At 44.4% G+C, this 20587-nt stretch overlaps 1 pseudogene; it reads right to left on the bottom strand.

Moving 5' to 3' along the window:
* Positions 1-20587, bottom strand: part of LOC132571769 (sulfotransferase 2B1-like) — an 81327-nt pseudogene that overhangs the window by 3235 nt on the left and 57505 nt on the right.

Genomic DNA, 20587 nt, shown 5'->3' with positions numbered 1-20587 from the left:
CAATCAATCCAATAAAACATATAAAACCATAATTTACATATTTTAACTTTAAAACCATTCTATAGCGCTATTTCAGTCCAGTATGGTGGTATTGACTTCTCGACCAAGATTGCCAGCATTCTGTAGGATGTCCGGTGGCAGCCTTTTTTTTCAATCAAACCGCAAAAGCCTGTTTGAACAATTCGGTCTTACAGGCCCTGTGGAACGCAGACAAATCCCGCAGGGCCCTTATAGCTTCTGGGAGGGTGTTCCAAAGTTCTGGTGCTGCCACCGAAAAAGCCCTGGATCTCGTTATACATAGCCTGGCTTCTTTTGGGCTATTCTTCTTTTGGATATTATAGTATTGGAAAAAGTGCAGAAAAGGGCAAATAGAATGATTAAAGGTTTGGAACACTTTCGCTATGATGAAAGGTTAAAATGCTTGGGGCTCTTTAGCTTGGAGAAACATCGACTGCGGGGTGACGTGATAGAGGTTTACAAGATTATGCATGGGATGGAGAAAGTAGAGAAATAAGTACTTTTTTCCCTTTCTCACAATACAAGAACTCATGGGCATTCAATGAAATTGCTGAGCAGTCAGGTTAAAACGGATAAAAGGAAATACTTCTTCACCCAAAGGGTGATTAACATGTGGAATTCACTGTCATAGGAGGTGGTGGAGGCTACAAGCATAGCCAGCTTTAAGAGGCAATTGGATAAAAATATGGAGCAGAGGTCCATCAGTGGCTATTAGCAACAGTATATGTGTGTGTGTGTGTATACACACATATATTGGCCACTGTGTGACACAGAATGTTGGACTGGATGGGCCATTGGCCTGATCCAACATGGCTTTTCTTATGTTCTTACGGAAATCTGAAATTGGCCCCTATATTTTCGTTTGCTGTTCAGATTCATAAAAATTCCGTATTCCTATGGCTTAGCACAGAGAACTATATTTTGCCTTGTGTCATGCATCCTATGGTCCCCACTGGGGTCATTTTGTTCCATGTATTTGTCTTTTCTATCCTCCATTTTCTCAAACTCATCCAGAATGGGTCATGTCTCTGCTAAGAAATGGGCAAATTGAAGGAGGGGTAAGGAACAGAAAAACAGGTCAGATCATAATGGCAATGTGTGTACAGCATGGACGTCTGCCTTCCCCACCCTGCACCATTTTCCTGACTTGAAATAGTCCAAGCAGGGGCTATCTGGCCACTAGAAAAACCCACAAATATACATGTGGGTTTCCCCCCCCCACGGTATAAGAGTGCCACACTTAGACCATGTTTGGTCATGAAAACAGCATGCAGCCCCTTCTCCATACATACTGTGATCACAATCCAAATCATGCAGTGCATAAGAACACAAGAGAAGCCATGCTGGATCAGACCAATGGCCCATTCGGTTCAATACTCTGCATCACACAGTAGCCAAAACACAGATGCCATCAGGATTCCACATGTTAATCACCCTTTGAGTGAAGAAGTACTTATACCTTGTGGCTAGTAGCCACTGATGGACCTCTGCTTCATATTTTTATTCAGTCCCCTCTTGAAGTTGCTACCACTTCCTATGGCAGTGAATTCCATGTGTTATTTATTCTTTGGGTGAAGAAATAAGTGCATGCATAAGATGCTGAGGGGAACTGCAGCTCTCCTCTGACTTGCACAAAGGCTGGGAGACCCAACCTGTAATTACCTTCACTCCCTGAAGTTCCAGCAAAAGTACACAAACAAGCCCCAACGATTCCTTCAGCTCTACTTGTTACCTTTTCTCAGGAGTTTTCCTTTTGTGTGGTCCATGATGTTATCTCCAACAAAGGTGAAATTGGACATCTTGTTATCCTTCACCTTCTGGAAAAAGGCATTTTCCACCACAGAGTCAATTTGCTGGCTATTGAGCTCCTTCCCAAGGAAGTGGCAGATCCTCTTAGCACTGCCTCATAGGTCCTGGGAAGGACAAAAGCAGAGGCCAAAAGGACATATTTAAGCTGCCTTACGCTGAATCAGACCCTTGATCCAACTAGGTCAGTATTTTCTATTCTGACAGGCAATGGCTCTCCAGGGTCTTCAATAGAACTCTTTCATATCACTGACTACTTAATCCTTTTACCTGGAGATGTCTGGGACCGATCCCCAGCTCTCCCCCCCCCCCAACGCTTCCATCCGTTTTTGCACAAGCTGTTGTGCTGCAGTGGCTAGGCCCTCCTCTTTCCTGCGGTAAGCAAGATCCTCTGAAAACCGGTTTCTGTTTGTCGCAGGAAAGAGGCAGGCCAAATCACAGCCATGGGGCAGCTTGTGCGAAATCAGATGGAAGCCTCAGGGGCGGGAAGAGCTCTGACACCAGAACACATCTAGTGGGGAATTGGTCTGGGATTGAACCTGGGACCTTCTGCATTAAAAGCAGATGCTCTACCACTGAGCCATGGCTTCAGGGGCTGATAACATAAATGTTACATGCTTACAAAGGACACTTAGCAAGAGAAATAATTGTGGCCAGGGCCTTTTTTATAGAAAAAGCCCAGCAGGAACTCATTTTCATATTAGGCCACACCCCCTGACATCACCATTGTTTAGCCTAGGGCTCTTTAAAGAAAAAGCCTAGCAGAAACTCATTTGCATATTAGGCACACCCCCTGATGTCAAGTCAGCCAGAACTGCATTCCTGCTCAAAAAAAGCCCTGATTGTGGCCATTTTGTTGCATTCCTTTGGCAAGGCTGCAGTCATGCACATGTGGATCTCTCTGCCACCCATTTTGCAGATGACCAAGAAGCCACTCTCTTTCAGCTTGAACCATCTGCCTGCCCGCCATCTTGTCCTGTGCCACCTCTTAATTACCAAGGACCATTCAACAACTTAGCTATAATTCCTATGAGTTGCGAAATTCTAGATTTGTTGCCATCAAGGCTTTTTTGGTAGAAAAGGCCTGGCAGGAACTCATTTTCATATTAGGCCACACCCCTGATATCACCATTGTTTCGAACAGGACTTTTGTGTAGAAAAGGCCCAGCAGGAACTCATTTGCATGTTAGGCCACACCGCCTGATGCCAAGCCAGCCAGAACTGCTCAAAAAAAGCCCTGGTGGCCATACAAAGATGAGGAAGCACTTTCTTCATAAAGACCCTCTGCACATGATATGGAGCACTATGTTCACAGAGGTCCTTTTTTTCTTTTAAAAATACTTGTAGGAAAGATTCTGGAATGCTCCAAAGCACTCATCCCACAAAACCAAGATTTTTTTAAAAGAACATTTGGAACCCTATAAAGCTGGGGAAATATGGAACCATACCTGCTACAACTCTTCATAGGTAATAAAGAAGGCATTGTCTCTGTCCTTCATCAGTATCCAGCTCTTCACATGATCAAACCAAGAACCATAAGGCACTGGAAATAGGATGTGGAAATATTTCAGAAAGGAAACGGAAGAGCTGAGCAAAGTTCAGAAATGGGCTGCCAAAACTAGCACAGACTAGGAATAAGGCAAGGCTGAAACACCTGAGATTTCTTAGTTTAGCAAAAACAAACAGAGGGGTGACATGACAGAACTCTAAAAAATTAGAAAATTCTGTTTTCATGGCTAAGAATCCAATTTACTTATGTGAATAAGTACTTTCTTTTGTCTGTTCTGAATCCACTGCCTGTCAACACACAAAGCTGTTTTATACTGTGTCAAATCATTAATTTCTTAAGGTTAATATCACCCGCTCTGACTGGCAGCAGGATCTCAGGACAGAGGTCTTTCACATCACCTTCTGCCAGATCCTTTTAAGAGCAGATGCTGGGAACTGAACCTGGGACCTTCTGCATGCAAAGCAGAGACCCTGCCACTGAGCCACTGCCCATCCACTTCATTGGGTAGCTCCAAATTCTATTTTGGTGGGAGTGGGAAAGTTCTCTCCAGGCCTCATTCTCAGAACCTTGACAAAGCTACAGTTCTCAGGATTTCTTTTGGAACATGTGGGCTAATATGTGCTCTGTTGTGCTACCCTTTCGTAACAGTTGTATATGCATCGCATTTTAAAATGTGTTATGTTCTAATGTTTATATACATTCTCACTTGCATTTTGTGTATTTTGTCTTCAATATGTGGGCTCAGAGCCAGTGTGGTGAAGTGGTGAAGAGCAGTGAACTCTAATCTGGAGAACTGGGGGTTTGAGTCTTCATTCCTCATGAAACTAGCTAGGTGACCTTGGATCAGTCAGTTCTCTCAGAACTCTCTCAGACCCGCCTACCTCACAAGTTGTCTGGTGTAGGGAAAGAAGAAGGGAATTATAAGCCATTTTGAGATGCCTTCGGGAAGAGAAAAGCAGGGTAGAAAAAAACCTGCTTCTCTTCTTCTTCCTTTAACATACAATAGTACATACCTTGTGGTGCTCCTGACAGAAGTTCTGGTTTAAACAGTTGTCTGGCAGACAGCAATTCAGCTGATGCAACTGTATCTAGCAAAAAGTTGCAGAGGTAGGAAGGAAAACAGTACCTGTTGAATGCCTGCTTGTTAAGTAGCTGGTATAAGGAGGCAACTTTTGGAAGGAAGGAAATTATGGTCAGGATTAGGGCTTATTTTTTTTTAACAAGAACTGGCTGGCTTGGTGTCAGGGGGTGTGGCCTGATATGCAAACGAGTTCCTGCTGGTTTTTTTCTACAAAAAAAGCCCTGGTAGGGTACAATTGAGAACATAAGAACATAAGAGAAGCCATGTTAGATCAGGCCAATGGCCCATCCAGTCCAACATTCTGTGTCACACAGCGGCCAAATATATCTATCTATCTATCTATCTATCTATCTATCTATCTATCTATCTATCTATCTATCTATCTATCTATCTATCTATCTATCTATCTATCTATCTATCTATCTATCTATCCATCCATCCATCCATCCATCCATCCATCCATCCACACACACACACTGTGGCTAATAGCCACTGATGGACCTCTGCTCCATATTTTTATCTAACCTCCTCTTGAAGGTGGCTATGCTTGTGGCCGCCACCACCTCCTGTGGCAGTGAATTCCACATGTTAATCACCCTTTGGGTGAAGAAGTACTTCCTTTTATCCGTTTTAACCTTTCTGCTCAGCAATTTCATCGAATGCCCACGAGTTCTTGTATTGTGAGAAAGGGAGAAAAGTATTTCTTTCTCTACTTTCTCCATCCCATGCATTATCTTGTAAACCTCTATCATGTCACCCCGCAGTCGACGTTTCTCCAAGCTAAAGAGCCCTAAGCATTTCAACCTTTCTTCATAGGGAAAGTGTCCCAGCCTTTTAATCATTCTAGTTGCCCTTTTCTGGACTTTCTCCAATGCTATAATATCCTTTTTGAGGTGCGGCGACCAGAACTGCACACAGTACTCCAAATGAGACCGCACCATCGATTTATACAGGGGCATTATGATACTGGCTGATTTGTTTTCAATTCCCTTCCTAATAATTCCCAGCATGGCGTTGGCCTTTTTTATTGCAAACGCACACTGTCTTGACATTTTCAGTGAATTATCTACCACGACCCCAAGATCTTTCTCATGGTCAGTCTCTGCCAGTTCACACTCCATCAACTTGTATTTGTAGCTGGGATTCTTGGCCCCAATGTGCATTACTTTGCACTTGGCCACATTGAACCACATCTGCCACGTTGACGTCCACTCACCCAGCCTCAACAGATCCCTTTGGAGTTCCTCACAATCCTCTCTGGTTCTCACCACCCTGAACAATTTTGTGTCATCCGCAAACTTGGCCACTTCACTGCTCACTCTCAACTCCAAATCATTTATGAACAAGTTAAAGAGCATGGGACCCAGTACCGAGCCCTGCGGCACCCCACTGCTTACCATCCTCCACTGCGAAGACTGCCCATTTATACTCACTCTCTGCTTCCTATTACTCAGCCAGTTTTTGATCCACAAGAGGACCTGTCCTTTTACTCCATGACTCTCAAGCTTTCTAAGGAGCCTACGATGAGGAACTTTATCAAAAGCTTTCTGGAAGTCAAGGTAAACAACATCTATCGGGTCTCCTTTGTCCACATGTTTGTTCACCCCCTCAAAGAAAGGTAGCAGGTTAGTGAGGCATGATCTTCCCCTACAGAACCCATGCTGAGTCTTCCTCAATGACCCGTGTTCATCAATGTGCCTACTCATTCTGTCCTTGATAATGGTTTCTACTAACTTTCCCGGTATTGAAGTCAGACTGACTGGCCTGTAATTTCCTGGATCTCCTCTGGAACCCTTTTTAAAGATGGGGGTGACATTTGCTACCTTCCAGTCCTCAGGAATGGTGGCAGATTTCAATGAAAGATTACAGATTTTTGTTAGAAGATCCACAAGTTCAACTTTGAGTTCTTTCAGAACTCTCGGATGTATGCCATCCGGACCCGGTGACTTATTAGTTTTTAATTTGTCTATCAGTTGTAGGACCTCCTCTTTTGTCACCTCAATCTGACTCAGGTCTTTCAACACCCCTTCCAACATTAGTGGTTCAGGGGTGGGCAAAAAGTTCTCATCTTCCACAGTGAAGACGGAGGCAAAAAATGCATTCAGCTTCTCAGCCATTTCCCTATCCTCCTTCAGTAATCCTTTTACCCCATGGTCATCCAAGGGCCCCACTGCCTCCCTGGCTGGTTTCCTACTTCTAATATATTTGAAGAAATTTTTATTGTTGGTCTTTATGTTTTTTGCAATATGCTCCTCATAGTCCCTTTTTGCCTGCCTGATCACAGTCTTGCATTTGATTTGCCACAGCCTGTGTTCCCTTTCATTAATCTCACTTGGACTGGTTTTCCACCGTTTAAAGGAGTCTTTGTTACCTTTTACAGCTTCCATTACTTTGTTTGTTAACCATGCAGGCCTTTTCTTATACCTGTTTGTGCCTTTCCTAACTTGTGGTATGTATTTTATCTGAGCTTCTTGGATTATAGTTTTAAATAGTGTCCAAGCTTCCTCAAGGGTTTTGACCATATTTACCTTTTCTTTCAGTTTCCTCCTCACATGCCTCTTCATCTCAGAGAATCTACCCCTTTTAAAGTTAAACGTGGTTGTGACGGTCTTTTTGGGCAACTCCCTATTTATACAAACGGTGAAATCAATAACATTATGATCACTGCTCCCAAGCAGCGCGATCACTTTTACATCTCTCACCAAGTCTTGGGCATTACTTAGGACCAAATCCAGGATTGCCCCACCCCTAGTAGGTTCTGAGACCATCTGCTCCATAGCACAGTCATTGAGAGCATCAAGAAGCTCAATCTCTTTCTCTCGACCAGAACACATATTGACCCAATCAATCTGCGGGTAGTTAAAATCACCTATTACGACACAGTTTTTACGTTTAGCCGCTATCTTTAAGCCTTCCATCATATTATAATCGTCCTCTCTCTTTTGATTTGGTGGGCGATAACAAACTCCCATAGTTAAATTTCCTTTTGGGCCCTCTATTTCAACCCAAAGCATTTCTAAAAGGGAATCTAATTCTCTGACCTCAGTCTTACTGGACCGTATATCCTCTCTGACATACAGAGCCACCCCACCTCCAACCCTTCCCTCCCTATCCTTCCGATATAACTTATATCCAGGAATCACCGTATCCCACTGATTCTCCTCATTCCACCAAGTTTCTGAAATTCCCACAATGTCTATGTTTTCTCCCAACACTAAACATTCCAATTCACCAATTTTACTTCGAACACTTCTAGCATTTGCATACAAACATCTATAATTTCCCAGGCAAGCTAGGCCCGCCACCTCCCTCTTGCCGCCTCGAGACTCTGGCAGACAGTCCATACTGTTTGTCACCATCACAGTGGACAACTCTGGTCCGTTACCCGGTAGAAAAATAGCAGCCAACCTTTCATCTCTTTGAGACGAGTCCTCCCGAACCAGAGACAATTCATCTCCTGTCAGCTTTCCCCCAAGATTTAGTTTAAAAACTGCTCTGCCACCTTTTTGATTTTAAGCGCCAGCAGCCTGGTTCCATCCGGAGACAAGTGGAGACCGTCTCTTTTGTACAGCTTTCGCTTGTTCCAGAAAGCATCCCAGTGCCTAACAAACTTAAACCCTTCCTCCTTACACCATCGTCTCATCCACACATTGAGACTTCTAATTTGTGCCTGTCTCTCCTGCCCTGCACGTGGAACAGGTAGCACTTCTGAGAAGGCTAACTTGGAGGTCCTGGCCTTAAGTCTCCCACCTAGCAGCCTAAATTTTTCCTCCAGGACCTCACGACTGCATTTCCCCACAGCGTTGGTGCCAACATGCACCACGACCACAGGCTCCTCCCCAGCACTGTCTATCAGCCTATCTACTACATGCGTAATGTCCGCTACCTTCGCACCAGGCAGGCAAGTCACCATACGGTCAGTACGCGGTTTCGCCACCCAGCTGTCTACTTGCCTAAGGATCGAATCACCAACTACCAAGACCCCTCCTCTCCCCCTGCGCAGGGATGGTTCCTTGGCACGAAAGGATACCCGCTCACCAGCCGAAGAAGAGGTCCCTTCTGAGAGCGCATTCCCCTTTTCCTCAGCAAGGTGCCCTGTTCCCTCTCTGGCAGCAACGGGGCTGCCACGTTCAGTGCAGGGGTCATCTAATACACCCCCGAGAGTCTTCCCCAAGTGCCTAACTGACCGTCTCTGCTTCTCCAGGGCAGTCACCTCGGCCTCAAGGGTACGAACTCGTTCCCTGAGGACCAGGAGCTCCTTGCATCGAGCACACACCCAAGACTTCTGTCCTGTGGGCAGATAGTCATACATGTGACACTCAATGCAAAACACTGGAAAGCCCCCACCCCCCTGCTGGCATTCTACCTTCATGATATATATATTTTTTAAAATATACAGTCCTCTTTAAATGCTGTTGTTTAAGTGGCTCCCCTTCTGGAGGGTCAACTTACCTTATAGGGAGAACAAGGAAATCAGGGATCTGGGTTCCTGGTCCTTAGGGAGCCCCTAGGCGAAGAGCCACAGGCCAAGAGCCCTTTGGCTCGCGCCTTTGGCAAAGCGCAGCTTAAAATGCAAAGAGGGTGGAGCAGACCACTCCTAAGCAATCATCAACAATCACTCTCAATCTCTTTCACCTTTTGCCCACTCAACCAAATAAAGAGCAGTTCCCCAGCTATCAGAACTCAGACTTTTAAGCAGTCACACAAACCTCAGAATGAAGTCTTCCAAAACTCAGTCTCCAGCTGTCTCAGCTTATTAGAGCTGTTCTGCCCTGTTCTGCTGTCTCTCTCAAGCTTCTCTGAGATGCCCAGCAGACATTCAACCTCCCCTTTCTGATAACCCTGAAGCAGGAGAAAAAAAAAATTAAAACCACCCATACCAGCCTGCTATTTTGGGGAAATTTTGACAGGCTGCTGGGTTGTGCTGGAAGTCATGAATGCAAAAAACTTAGTTTTGATTACAGAACAGAGCCTTTGTGGCAAATACATTTTGCTTTGTGGAAAAAAGGTGCAGGAGAAACTCATTTTCTTGGGAGCAGAGAAGACACGAGAGAGTGCTGGGGTGTTTACAAAGTTTTCTGAACATGATAGCATCAGCTAATGCAAGTCAGTTTTTTAAGTTATTGTAAAAGACCATGGTTGCTTAGCCAGACTGCTAACATCTGGGCCTGGTTTTGGGGTAGAAGAGATCTGGATAGGATTGCTAGATGCAGTTGTCGCACTTGCAGGGGGGATTTGGGGGGCAGTCTGGAAGTGGGTGGGGTGGGGACACTCTGATATAATGATTCTACAGTATGAGCCCCATTTTATCCATAGTGTCCCCCCAACCCTATCAGAACCATTTCACACTGGCATTGCTCTTTGGGGGTGAGGCTTCTCAAGCTAGCCAGCTGGCTACCAGCAGGCAAAAACTTCCAAAATTGGGGGATCTCCTGCCATCTGAGAACCCTAGATCTGGACCAGATGACATGTCTGTTCTGTGGGGAATGCAGAACACTCTGGGATTCTTCAGTCCCATGGGAAGGTCATGTTCACACCCTGCATATTCTCCCGATAGACACGGTCAAAGAGTTCACTTTGTGCCACAGTCAAGTGGTTCTTCCAGTCCCCAGAGATTCTTGGAATAATACAAGAGGAGCCAGTTAACACAAAGGGAATGCACAAGAACTCCATGTTGGTGGTACAACCTCCTGCAAGGACTCTGCCACTTTAGAAACAGCAACTTGTAATAAGTTCTGAGGAGATGGCAGCATGAAACAGCAGGGACTCCAGGAGGGTTTTTTAAAATTGGAAGTTGCTGCTTCTAATGTGGCACAGTCCTTGCCTGAAGTTGTACCACCACAGGCTCCATGGCTGGAATAACCCATTCAGAAACTTTCTTTCACACACACATGCGCACACACAGAAGAAAATGGAACTTTCTATTTGACTCTTACACAAAGAGCCTGCCAGTCAGCATTAGCGTCAGACTGAGATCTGGGAGGCCCAACTTCGAATCCAGTTTGGTGTAGTGGTTAAGTGCATGGACTCTTATCTGGCAGAACTGGGTTTGATTCCCCACTTCTCCACTTGCAGCTGCTGGAGTCGCCTCGGGTCAGTCATAGCTCTCACAGAGCTGTCCTTGAAAGGGCAGCTTCTGGGAGAGCTCTCTCAGCTCCACCCACCTCACAGGGAGTCTGTTGTGGGGGAAGAAGGTAGTGAGCCGCTCTCTGAGATTCAGAGTGAAGTGTGGGGTATAAATCCAATATCATCTTCATCATCATCCCCCCTCTGCCATAGAAGATAACTGTGTCCCCTTGGGCCAGTCATTGTCCCTCAGTCTCACCTACCTCATTGGGTTGCTGTGAGGGTAAAATGAAGGAGGACAGAACAGTGTTGTAACTCACTTTAGTTCCCCCATTGGGTCAAAAAACGGAGTCCAGATATACATAAATAAAGGACATCCCTATCCTTTCACCTTCTGCCACTATTTCAGAACTTATATGACTGGGCAGCTGTAGAGTTCACTTCACTGAACTCACAGAGTTTACCTCACACTACTTCTACAGTGTATTGGTCCATGAAAATCTGAAGAAGAAGATATTGGATTTATATCCCACCCTATACTCTGAATCTCAGAGTCTCAGAGCGGTCACAATCTCCTTTCCCTTTCCCTCCGCACACACCCTGTGAGGTAGGTGGGGCTGAGAGAGCTCTCACAGCAGCTGCCCTTTCAAGGACAACTTCCACAAAAGCTATGGCTGACCCAAGGCCATTCCAGCAGCTGCAAGTGGAGGAGTGGGGAATCAAACCTGGTTCTTCCAGACAAGAGTCCACACACTTAATCACTACACCAAACTGACTCTCAAATGGGCAAATGGGAGGGGGGGGGGAAGGAAACAGAAAAACAAAGCTAGAGTCTGCAGCCCAGATTTCCTGTTCATCTGCTTTTAGCCCTATCTTAATGCATCTCAGTTCTCACTGGGATCCCCCTCTGAGGTAGAGTCAGTATCTTTGTCCCTTCTGGGATTGCCCATAGACTTTTGATGCATTTAAATGCAGAGATTGGGAGAACTTTACATGCAGATTTTCTGCCCGTTAATGGCTAGAGGAGCCGCCAGGCCCTAGTGTAGACAAGCACTGTCTCCAAACAGCCGCTTTACAGAGGACACAGGTTGGGTCTTGGGTGTCCACTCTCTGCAGTCAGATGTGAGTAGTGGATTCTCCAAAACCAAGAAAGAACCACAGTTTGAAATGGATGGTAATGGGAAACTGTATAGCGCAATAAGGAATAATTGTGACAACAATTTCTGTACCAACCTCTAGTGTATTGCAATAAAGAAAATAAATGTAGCTGACAAATAGGCACTGTTCATAAGATTAAACACATAATGTCCATAAACAATATCAGTGCACAGTCCAAGTACTATTCCAAAATTATCCTGAAATGGATCATTGAAGAATAACAAAGGAATGGACGCTGCAGCCAATTCAAGAAGCTCAGGACTGGTTTCGGTAAAGACACCGTCTTCAACTTTTAAGCTCCATCTGCAGCCATTACAATCATGAATATCTGTTGGCTATGGAAGCTTCAGTCTGTATTCATTCAAGTAGAAATAGTGCAAACACTTTGTAGCTGGAACTGAGCTTCTGTGGCTGCTACCACTTCTATGGCATTGAATTCCACGTGTTATTTATTCTTTGGGTGAAGAAAGAAGTGCATGCATAAGATACTGAGGGGAACTGCAACTCTCCTCTGACTTGCACAAAGGCTGGGAGACCCTGAACCCAACCTATAATGTATATATAATAACCTTCACTCCCTGAAGTTCCAGCAAAAGTACACAAACAAGCCCTAAAGATCCCTTCAGCTCTACTTGTTACCTTTTCTCATGAGTTTCCCCTTCTTTTGGTCCATTAAGAGATCTCCAACTAAGGTGAAATTGGACAGCTTGTTATCCTTCATCTCCTGGAAAGATTGAACTGGCATAATTCCCTTGGCATGGTTGAACGCAATAGTGATCCCGCACAAAAAAGGTGATCACACTAACCCTGCTAATTACAGGCCAATTAGTCTATTCTCCATCATTGGCAAGCTTTACTCCAAACATCTATTAGTCAAGCTCAATCTCTGGATGTTGCAGGAAAACATTCTAGGCCCTGAACAGTTGGGCTTCTGCAAAGGGAAGACCACTGCATTACCCTATCCCATCTAGTCAACAAGTACACTGTGCATAATAACCAGAAATTATTTGTTGCTTTTTTAGATTTAAAAGGCGCATTTGATTCAGTTGACAGGGACCTCTTATGGATTAAGCTAGATAAACTAAACATGGATAAAAGACTCCTTATGCTTATTAAGAGATTACACACTTCTACCACCTGCCAGATCAAATGCTCATTAGCAGGCAACTTAACATCGAAGATTGCTGCCAAAAGGGTGTCAAACAGGGTTGCATTTTGGCTCCCTTTTTATTCAATCTGGCTATTTAGTTGTCTGGTCCTGACTGCCATAGTCCAAAACTCGGTGCATTACATGTACCCTTGTTACTTTATGCTGACGATACGGTGCTGTTGTCCTGCTCTAGAGTGGTCTTAAGACGTCTGTTGTCCTGTTGTGTTCTGTATTTTGCTAGTAATAAGCTCCAGCTCAATTATGATAAGTCCAAAATCTTAGTTTTCTCAAAAAAGTGGAGACTTTACAAATGGGTTACTGATGGTAAAGAGATAGAGCAAGTCAAGTATTTTAAATACTTAGGTGTTTATTTTCAATATAATGTGACTTGGTCTACCCATCGCAAGTATGCAGCGAAGATAGCTAACATCAGTGCATCTGCCATAGCTCACTTTTTTTTATGGCAGAGGTAACCAATTTGTGCCAGCTGCCATAAAAATATTCAAAGTCAAAGTGATTTCACCTTGTAACAAGAGTTTCCTTCCCACACCCAATTAGATGATCTGAACTAAATTTTAAAGGCTCTGCCTGTGTAAAACTTTTTAGGAGCATAGCCCTCCAGGATTTATCTATTGAAAGGAGATTATCAGTCTTTAATTCTGGTCATACAGAAGAGTAAAAACAAATTGAGGTTGACTTCTCATTTAAAAAAATATTGTATGTTTTTGAGTCAACTCTCAAAAAGTGCATTTTCTCTCAACAATCGTTTTGCCTTTAACCCAGTGTTAGCCTCTCTGTGTGTGCTCTAATTAGAGCTGCTAAGCTCCCGCCAGGGCAGGGGATTCCCCACCCTGGAGGGCCCCAATGCGTTGGCAAGGAGCAGGTCCCCGGGGGGATCCCCACCCCCAAAGAGCCCCGTCAGTGTGTACCATCCCTGGTGCAATGACATCACCCGAAAGTGATTTTGTCACGCTGGGGGTGCTCTAGGACTCACACTAGAAACTATGGTGTCATAGAGTTTTACCCGAAACCTAGAGCGTTTCTGGTGCAACACTTTAGGAATCGCACTAGAAACTCTATGGTACCGTAGAGTTTTACCGTGAGTCCTAGAGTACCCCCGGCACGATGATGTCACTTCTGGGTGATGTCACAGCGGCGGAGGGACTTGACAATCCTAGCTCTAATGTGATAAGTTTCCATTGCCATAGAGTGTAATAAATACCTGTAGTACTTTTAAATTGCTAAACTCAACCTTTGAGTACCCACCATTCTTTGGAGGTCCTCCCATCCAAATACAAACCAGGGCCAACCCTGCTTAGCTTGTGAGGACTGACAAGATAGAGCTAGCCTGGGCTGTCTGGGTCAGAAAGATGAAAATATTTAAAAAAGGTTTAGTTGAAAAGTGCTTGCACTTGCAAACTCATCAAGAAAAGGTTAGTGATATCACGGCTACTGCCACAACCTCTTCTGCCTCCCCTCCCCACCCCATCGCGTTTGTTTTGCAATGCATGCCTTTCACCTACAGTGGACCAAGCTAAATATTTCTCTCCTCTCAGAAAATCATTAACAGGATCACAAGAATGGGAGTGTTTTTTCCCCAAAGAGCTGGCTACTCTGAACATTCTTCACTGGCAAGATTCCCCCTGACTTAAGCCCATTTCTCCAACCTAAGACCACAAGGAGGAAGCCACAATATGGATATTCTTTGCTGAAAAGCTGGTGTGGGTTTTGTCAAGGTGACCAAACACGATCTGTGAAGGCTCTCCAGAAATATCACTCCAAGTGCTACGACGTAGAGATTTTTCTACACAGATTCATGTGGGTCATCATGCTTGTCTGAAGCAACAGGACAAAGTTTAAGTCCAGGGGCACCTTCAAGACCAACAAAGTTTACTTCTGGATATAGACTTTTGTGATGAAGTGTGCATGCACACAAAAGCATATAGAATTAAACTTTATTGACGTTGACGGTGCCCCTGGATTCAAACTTTGTTCCTTTTCTACACAAACACTATTCACAGGTAGTAACGTGTTCAGATGGCCAAGGAATTCCACACATACTCTTTTATTATTTACCTTGTTTTTCTCCCAATGGGGACCCAAGCAGCTTACATCATTCTCCTGCCTCCATTTTCCCCTCACAGCAACACTATGAGGTAGCTTAGGGCTGAGAGAATGACTGGCCCAATGTCACCAAATGAGCTTCCATAGTAGAGTGTTGGATTGGAACCTGGGTATCCGAAATCCTGGTCCAAAGTTGTAACCACTTCACCTCGCTGTCTGTGCTGGGAGTCATTTAGACATCACTGAATTTCTCAAGGGAAATCTGAACTCCATCACAGACATCCCTTTGGTCATTTAAATGTTTACATTATCCAGGGTGAAATATGTAGATTCTACTGCATGGTGTAGTAGTTAAGCATGGACTGTAATCTGGAGAACCCAGTTTGATTCCCCACTCCTCCTCAATGTGAAACCTACTGGGGGGTATTGGGCCAGTCACGGTTCTCTCACAGCTCTTTTAGCCCCATTTACCTCACGGGGTGCATGTTGTGGGGAGACAAAGGGGAGGTGATTGTAAGTCACTTTGGGACTCCTTAAGGAAGAAGACTGCAGATTGATACCACACCATTCTCTCTGAATTAGAGACTCAGAGCAACTTACAATCTCCTTTATCTTCTCCCCCCACAACAGACACCACGTGAGGTAGGTAGGGCTGAGAGAGCTCTCACAGCAGCTGCCCTTTCAAGGACAACTCCTGCGATAGGTATGGCTCACCCAAGGCTATTTCAGCAGCTATAAGTGGAGGAGAGAAAGAGAAAAGCAGTGGAAGAGAAAAGCAGGATATAAAAACCCACTGTTCTTCTTGGGTTTTTATCTTTTTTTAAATCCTCTTTATCCAGCCTTAGAACAGGGAACAAAATCAGAATTTGTCTCATAACAAGTTCAAGAGTTGCTATAAGCCCTAAGGAATGCCATCTTCTCCCCTCAGGCTGGCACCGCTGATTTTTGTCGATGTATCTTCAAGGGGTTTCCTCCCCTTCTCTGTGCCAACATCCTGTGTGGCTCCCTTCCATCCATTTTCATCCACCTTACCTGATTTGGGGTAAGTGATGCTAAATATATCATCGTCCTGTACTTGAAATTCATTTTCCACATAGTTGATGCTTTCCTCTGTGAACATTTGCATGGGGAAAAGGATCCCCTTGTGGGTGAAATAGGCTACTGATGACATTGCAAACTACAGAGAAAAGAGAGAGAAGCAAAATTTACCAGGCTACCTCTGTGAACCAGGATTTTCACAAAGATTAAAGAGGGTATCTTGTGTTACCCAAAGCATCACAATCCCACTGAACTTCAAATATGCTCCTTCAGCTCAGAAACAGTGACCCTTGTTGTTGTGTCCTAGGCTCAAATGGGAGAACTGTTACTTTTGGAGGGAACTGTTACTTTTGGAGGGAAGCTGAACAAGCCAAGCTTGTACTCCACACCAGGGTTCCAGAGAAGGCCTAAGCGTGCCCAATCAGGGGAAGGATTGAAACATAAGTAGCCAATCAACATCTAGGCTCATACTGTACCCTGATAGGCCCTTAGGCCCCTGTAAATAGCCAATCCATGTACATAGTTAAGGACCAATCAGAAGGGGGCAAGAATTGTATAAAGGAGCGGGAGGTTTGAATAGAGCTCAGTCTGTGTTGTGTTCCTGAAGTAAAGCTTGCTGAAATCACTCTCCGACTCTGGTCTCTTACTGCGTTGACCCCAGTACTTTACACTCGTCATCCCCATACTATTCTGGACATAGCTAAACAGTCTGTTCAAAACACAAGAACCCTGTTGCATTATAAACAAGGGCACTCAGTACCTCTGAACCCCAGAGCAACAGGGCTGTGTTCCTTAACTTTGCCCCCAGAGCTACTCGTTTAAGAACAATTTAGACTGCTGCTGCAGACATTTGCATTATGTTGTTTGTTCCAGTTATTTCTTCCTGGTGTGTGTCCACCCTCCTCATCCAAGAAGGTGAAGCTTTACCAGTTACAGTCAGGAAGCTGCCGCTAGTCACACTTTCTCCTGCTGGGTTTTACATACAAATCCCTTGGTAAAGGGGAAGCAGCAGGCTAGGCGGGCTTCTTTCCTGGCTATTTGGCAACTTTAGTTTATGGCTAATTCCCTCCCTCACAGCTAAATCTGATTTCCCCTGCTCACCTTGTGTCTAAGGCTGTTCACTCTCTCCTCTGCAACTGCAACTTGTGCCCTTTCCCTTTCCCCGCCCCCCACAACTCTGTCAGGAGGGCTGGGCTTAACCCTTGCTCTAGCATAGAACAGGCAGCATTTCTGTAGCACATTTACCAAGGCCCAGAAGCTAAGATTGCCAAGTCTGACTCAGGAAATATCTGGGGACTTCGGGGTAGGGTTGTCAAGTCCAATTCAAGAAATATCTGGGGACTTTGGGGATGGAACCAGGAGCAAGGCTGTGAAAAGCACAATTGAATTCCAAAGGGAGTTCTGGCCATCACATTTAAAGGGACCACACACCTTTTAAATGCCTTCCCTCCATTGGAAATAATGAAGGATAGGGGCATCTTCTTTTGGGGATCATAAAATTGAACCCCCTGCTGGTTGCATTTATTCTTGCTGTGTTTGTGCTTCACTTGTGCATTTATTTCCTTTCTATAATGCCGCTATTTTTATTTACCTGATCTAACTTGGTTTCCTGTTAATTAAATACATTTCTTGTTTATTCCCCTTCATTGTTTTATGAGCATTGGTCTGTGTCTCAACCCCAATATACAGAGATTTGTTGTTGTTCAGTAGCACAGTCGAGTCCAACTCTTTGCGACTCCATGGACAAAGTCACACAAGGCCCTCCTGTCTTCCACCATCCTCCGAAGTCTGCTCAATTTCGTGTTTGTTACATCAGTAACGCTGTCCAGCCATCTCCTCTTTTGCCGTCCCCTTCTTCTTTTGCCTTCTGTCTTTCTCAGCATCAGGATCTTCTCCAGTGAGTGCTCCCTTCTCATTTGGTGGCCAAAATATCTGAGCTTCAGCTTTAGCATCTGACCTTCCAGGGAACAGTCAGGGTTGATTTCCCTTAGGACTGACTGATTTGATCTTCTTGCAGTCCAAGGGACTCTCAAGATTCTTCTCCAGCACCACAGCTCAAAAGCATCTATTCTTCTGCGCTTGGCCTTCCTTATAGTCCAGCTCTCACTGCCATACATTACTACTGGGAATACCATCACTTTGACTATACGGACTTTTGTTGGCAGGCTGATGTCTCTTCTTTTTATTATACTGCCCAGGTTCACCATAGCTGTCCTCCCAAGGAGCAAACGTCTTTTAATTTCATGGCTACAGTCACCATCTGCAGTGATCTTGGATCCCAGAAATGTGAAGTCTGTCACTACTTCCATGTCTTCCCCTTCTATTTGTCAAGGTGTGATGGGGCCGGAAGCCATGATCTTAGTTTTTTTGATGTTGAGTTTCAAATCTACTTTGGTGCTCTCCTCTTTCACCCTCAACAAGAGGTTCTTTAGGCCCTCCTCACTTTCTGCCATTAGAGTGGTATCATCTGCATATCTGAGGTTGTTGATGTTTTTCCCAGCAATCTTAATTCCGACTTCTGCTTCATCCAGGCCAGCATTCCACATGATGTACTCTGCATATAAATTAAATAAGCAGGGTGACAATATACATCCTTGTCGAACTCCTTTTCCTATTCTAAACCAATCAGTTGTTCCATATCCTGTTCTGACAGTTGCTTCTTGACCCTTATACAGGTTTCTCAGGAGATATGTGAGGTGGTCTGGTACTCCCATCTCTTTAAGGACTTGCCACAGTTTGTTGTGATCCAGACAATCAAAGGCTTTAGCGTAGTCAATGAAACAAAAATAGATGTTTTTCTAATACTCTCGTGCTTTCTCCATAATCCAGCGAATGTTGACAATTTGATCTCTAGTTCCTCTACCTCTCCAAAACCCAGATTGAACTTCTGGTAGTTCCCGATCTACATACTGCTGAAGCCTAGCTTGTAGGATCTTTAACATGACCTTGCTGGCATGTGAAATGAGTGTACTGGTGCGATAGTTTGAACATTCCTTGGCATTACCCTTCTTTGGGATTGGAATATAAACTGATCTTTTCCAATCCCGTGACCACTGTTGTGTTTTCCAGATTTGTTGACATACCGTAATGTGTGCATAACTTTAACAGCACCATCTTTTAGGACTTTGAAAAGTTCAATTGAGATACCATCATCTCCGCTCGCTTTGTTGTTAGTAATGCTTTCTAAGGCCCGTTTGACTTCACACTCCAGAATGTCTGGCATGAGGTCAGCAATTTCACTGATGGTTGTCAAGTACATTGAGATCCTTCTTGTATAAATCTTCTGTGTATTCTTGCCACCTCTTCCTGATCTCTTCTGCTTCTGTTAGTTCCCTACCATTTTTGTCCTTTATCATGGCCATCTTTGCACGAAACGTTCCCTTCATTTCTCCAATTTTCTTGAAGAGATCTCTTGTCCTTCCCATTCTATTATTTCCTCTATTGCTTTGCATTGTTCCTTCAGGAAGGCCTCCTTATCTCTCCTTGCTGTTCTCTGAAAATCTGCATTCAATTGGGTGAATCTTTCCTTTTCACCTTTGCCTTTCGCTTTCCTTCTTTCCTCAGTTATTTGTAAAGCCTCATCAGACAGCCACTTTGCTTTCTTGCATTTTTTTTTCTTTGGGATGGTGCTGGTTGCTGCCTTCTGTACAATGTCATGAACCTCTGTCCATAGTTCTTCAGGCACTCTGTCTATCAACTCTAGTCCCTTAAATCTTCTTCACCTCCACTGTATATTCATAAGGGATGTGATCAAGGTCAAACCTGAATGGCCTAATGGCTTCCCCAGTTTTCTTTAGTTTAAGCCTGAATTTTGCTATGAGTAGCTCATGATCTGAGGCGCAGTCAGCTCCAGGTCTTGTTTTTGCTGATTGTAAGGAGCTTCTCCATCTTTGACTGCAGAGTATGTAAGCAATCTGATTTCTGTGTTGCCCATCAGGTGATGTCCACTTGTAGAGTCACCTTTCAGGTTGTTGGAGGAGGTTGTTCACTATGAGCAGTTTATTCTCTTGACAAAACTCTTATTAGCCTTTGCCCGGCTTCATTTTGCTCTCCAAGGTCAAACTTGTCAATTGTTCTGGTTACCTTTCACTTTGTACTTTGGCATTCCAGTCCCCTATGATGAGGAGGACATCTTTTTTGGTGTTAATTCTAGAAAGTGTTGTAGATCTTTGTGGAACTGGTCCACTTCAGCCTCTTCTGCATCAGTGGTTGGGGCATAGACTTGGATTTCTGTGATACTGAATGGTTTGCCTTGGATACGGACCGAGATCATTCTGTCATTTTTGAGATTGTATCCCAATACTGCCTTCCTTACTCTCATGTTAACTATAAAGGCCACACCATTTCTTCTACAGGACTCTTGGCCATAATAATAGATGTAGTGATCCTCTGAGTTAAATTCACCCATTCCCATCCATTTTAGGTCACTGATTCCCCAGATCTCAATGTTCAGTCTTGCTGTCTCTTGTTTGACCACATCTAGCTTACCTTGATTCATAGATCTTACATTCCACGTTCCAATGCAATATTATTTGGCGCATCGGATCGTTCTTTCACCATCAGACACATCCACAGCTGAGCGTCCTTTCGGCTTTGGCCCAGCCGCTTCACTCTTTCTGTGATTACTTGAACGCTCTTCCCCAGTAGCATATTGGCCACCTTCTGACCTGAGGGGCTCATCTTCCAGCGCCATATC

The sequence above is a fragment of the Heteronotia binoei genome, chromosome 5 (assembly GCF_032191835.1).
Source record: "Heteronotia binoei isolate CCM8104 ecotype False Entrance Well chromosome 5, APGP_CSIRO_Hbin_v1, whole genome shotgun sequence".
Lineage (NCBI taxonomy): Eukaryota > Metazoa > Chordata > Lepidosauria > Squamata > Gekkonidae > Heteronotia > Heteronotia binoei.
Note: the sequence above shows the minus strand (reverse complement) of the source record. Positions and strands in the feature narration are given on the sequence as shown.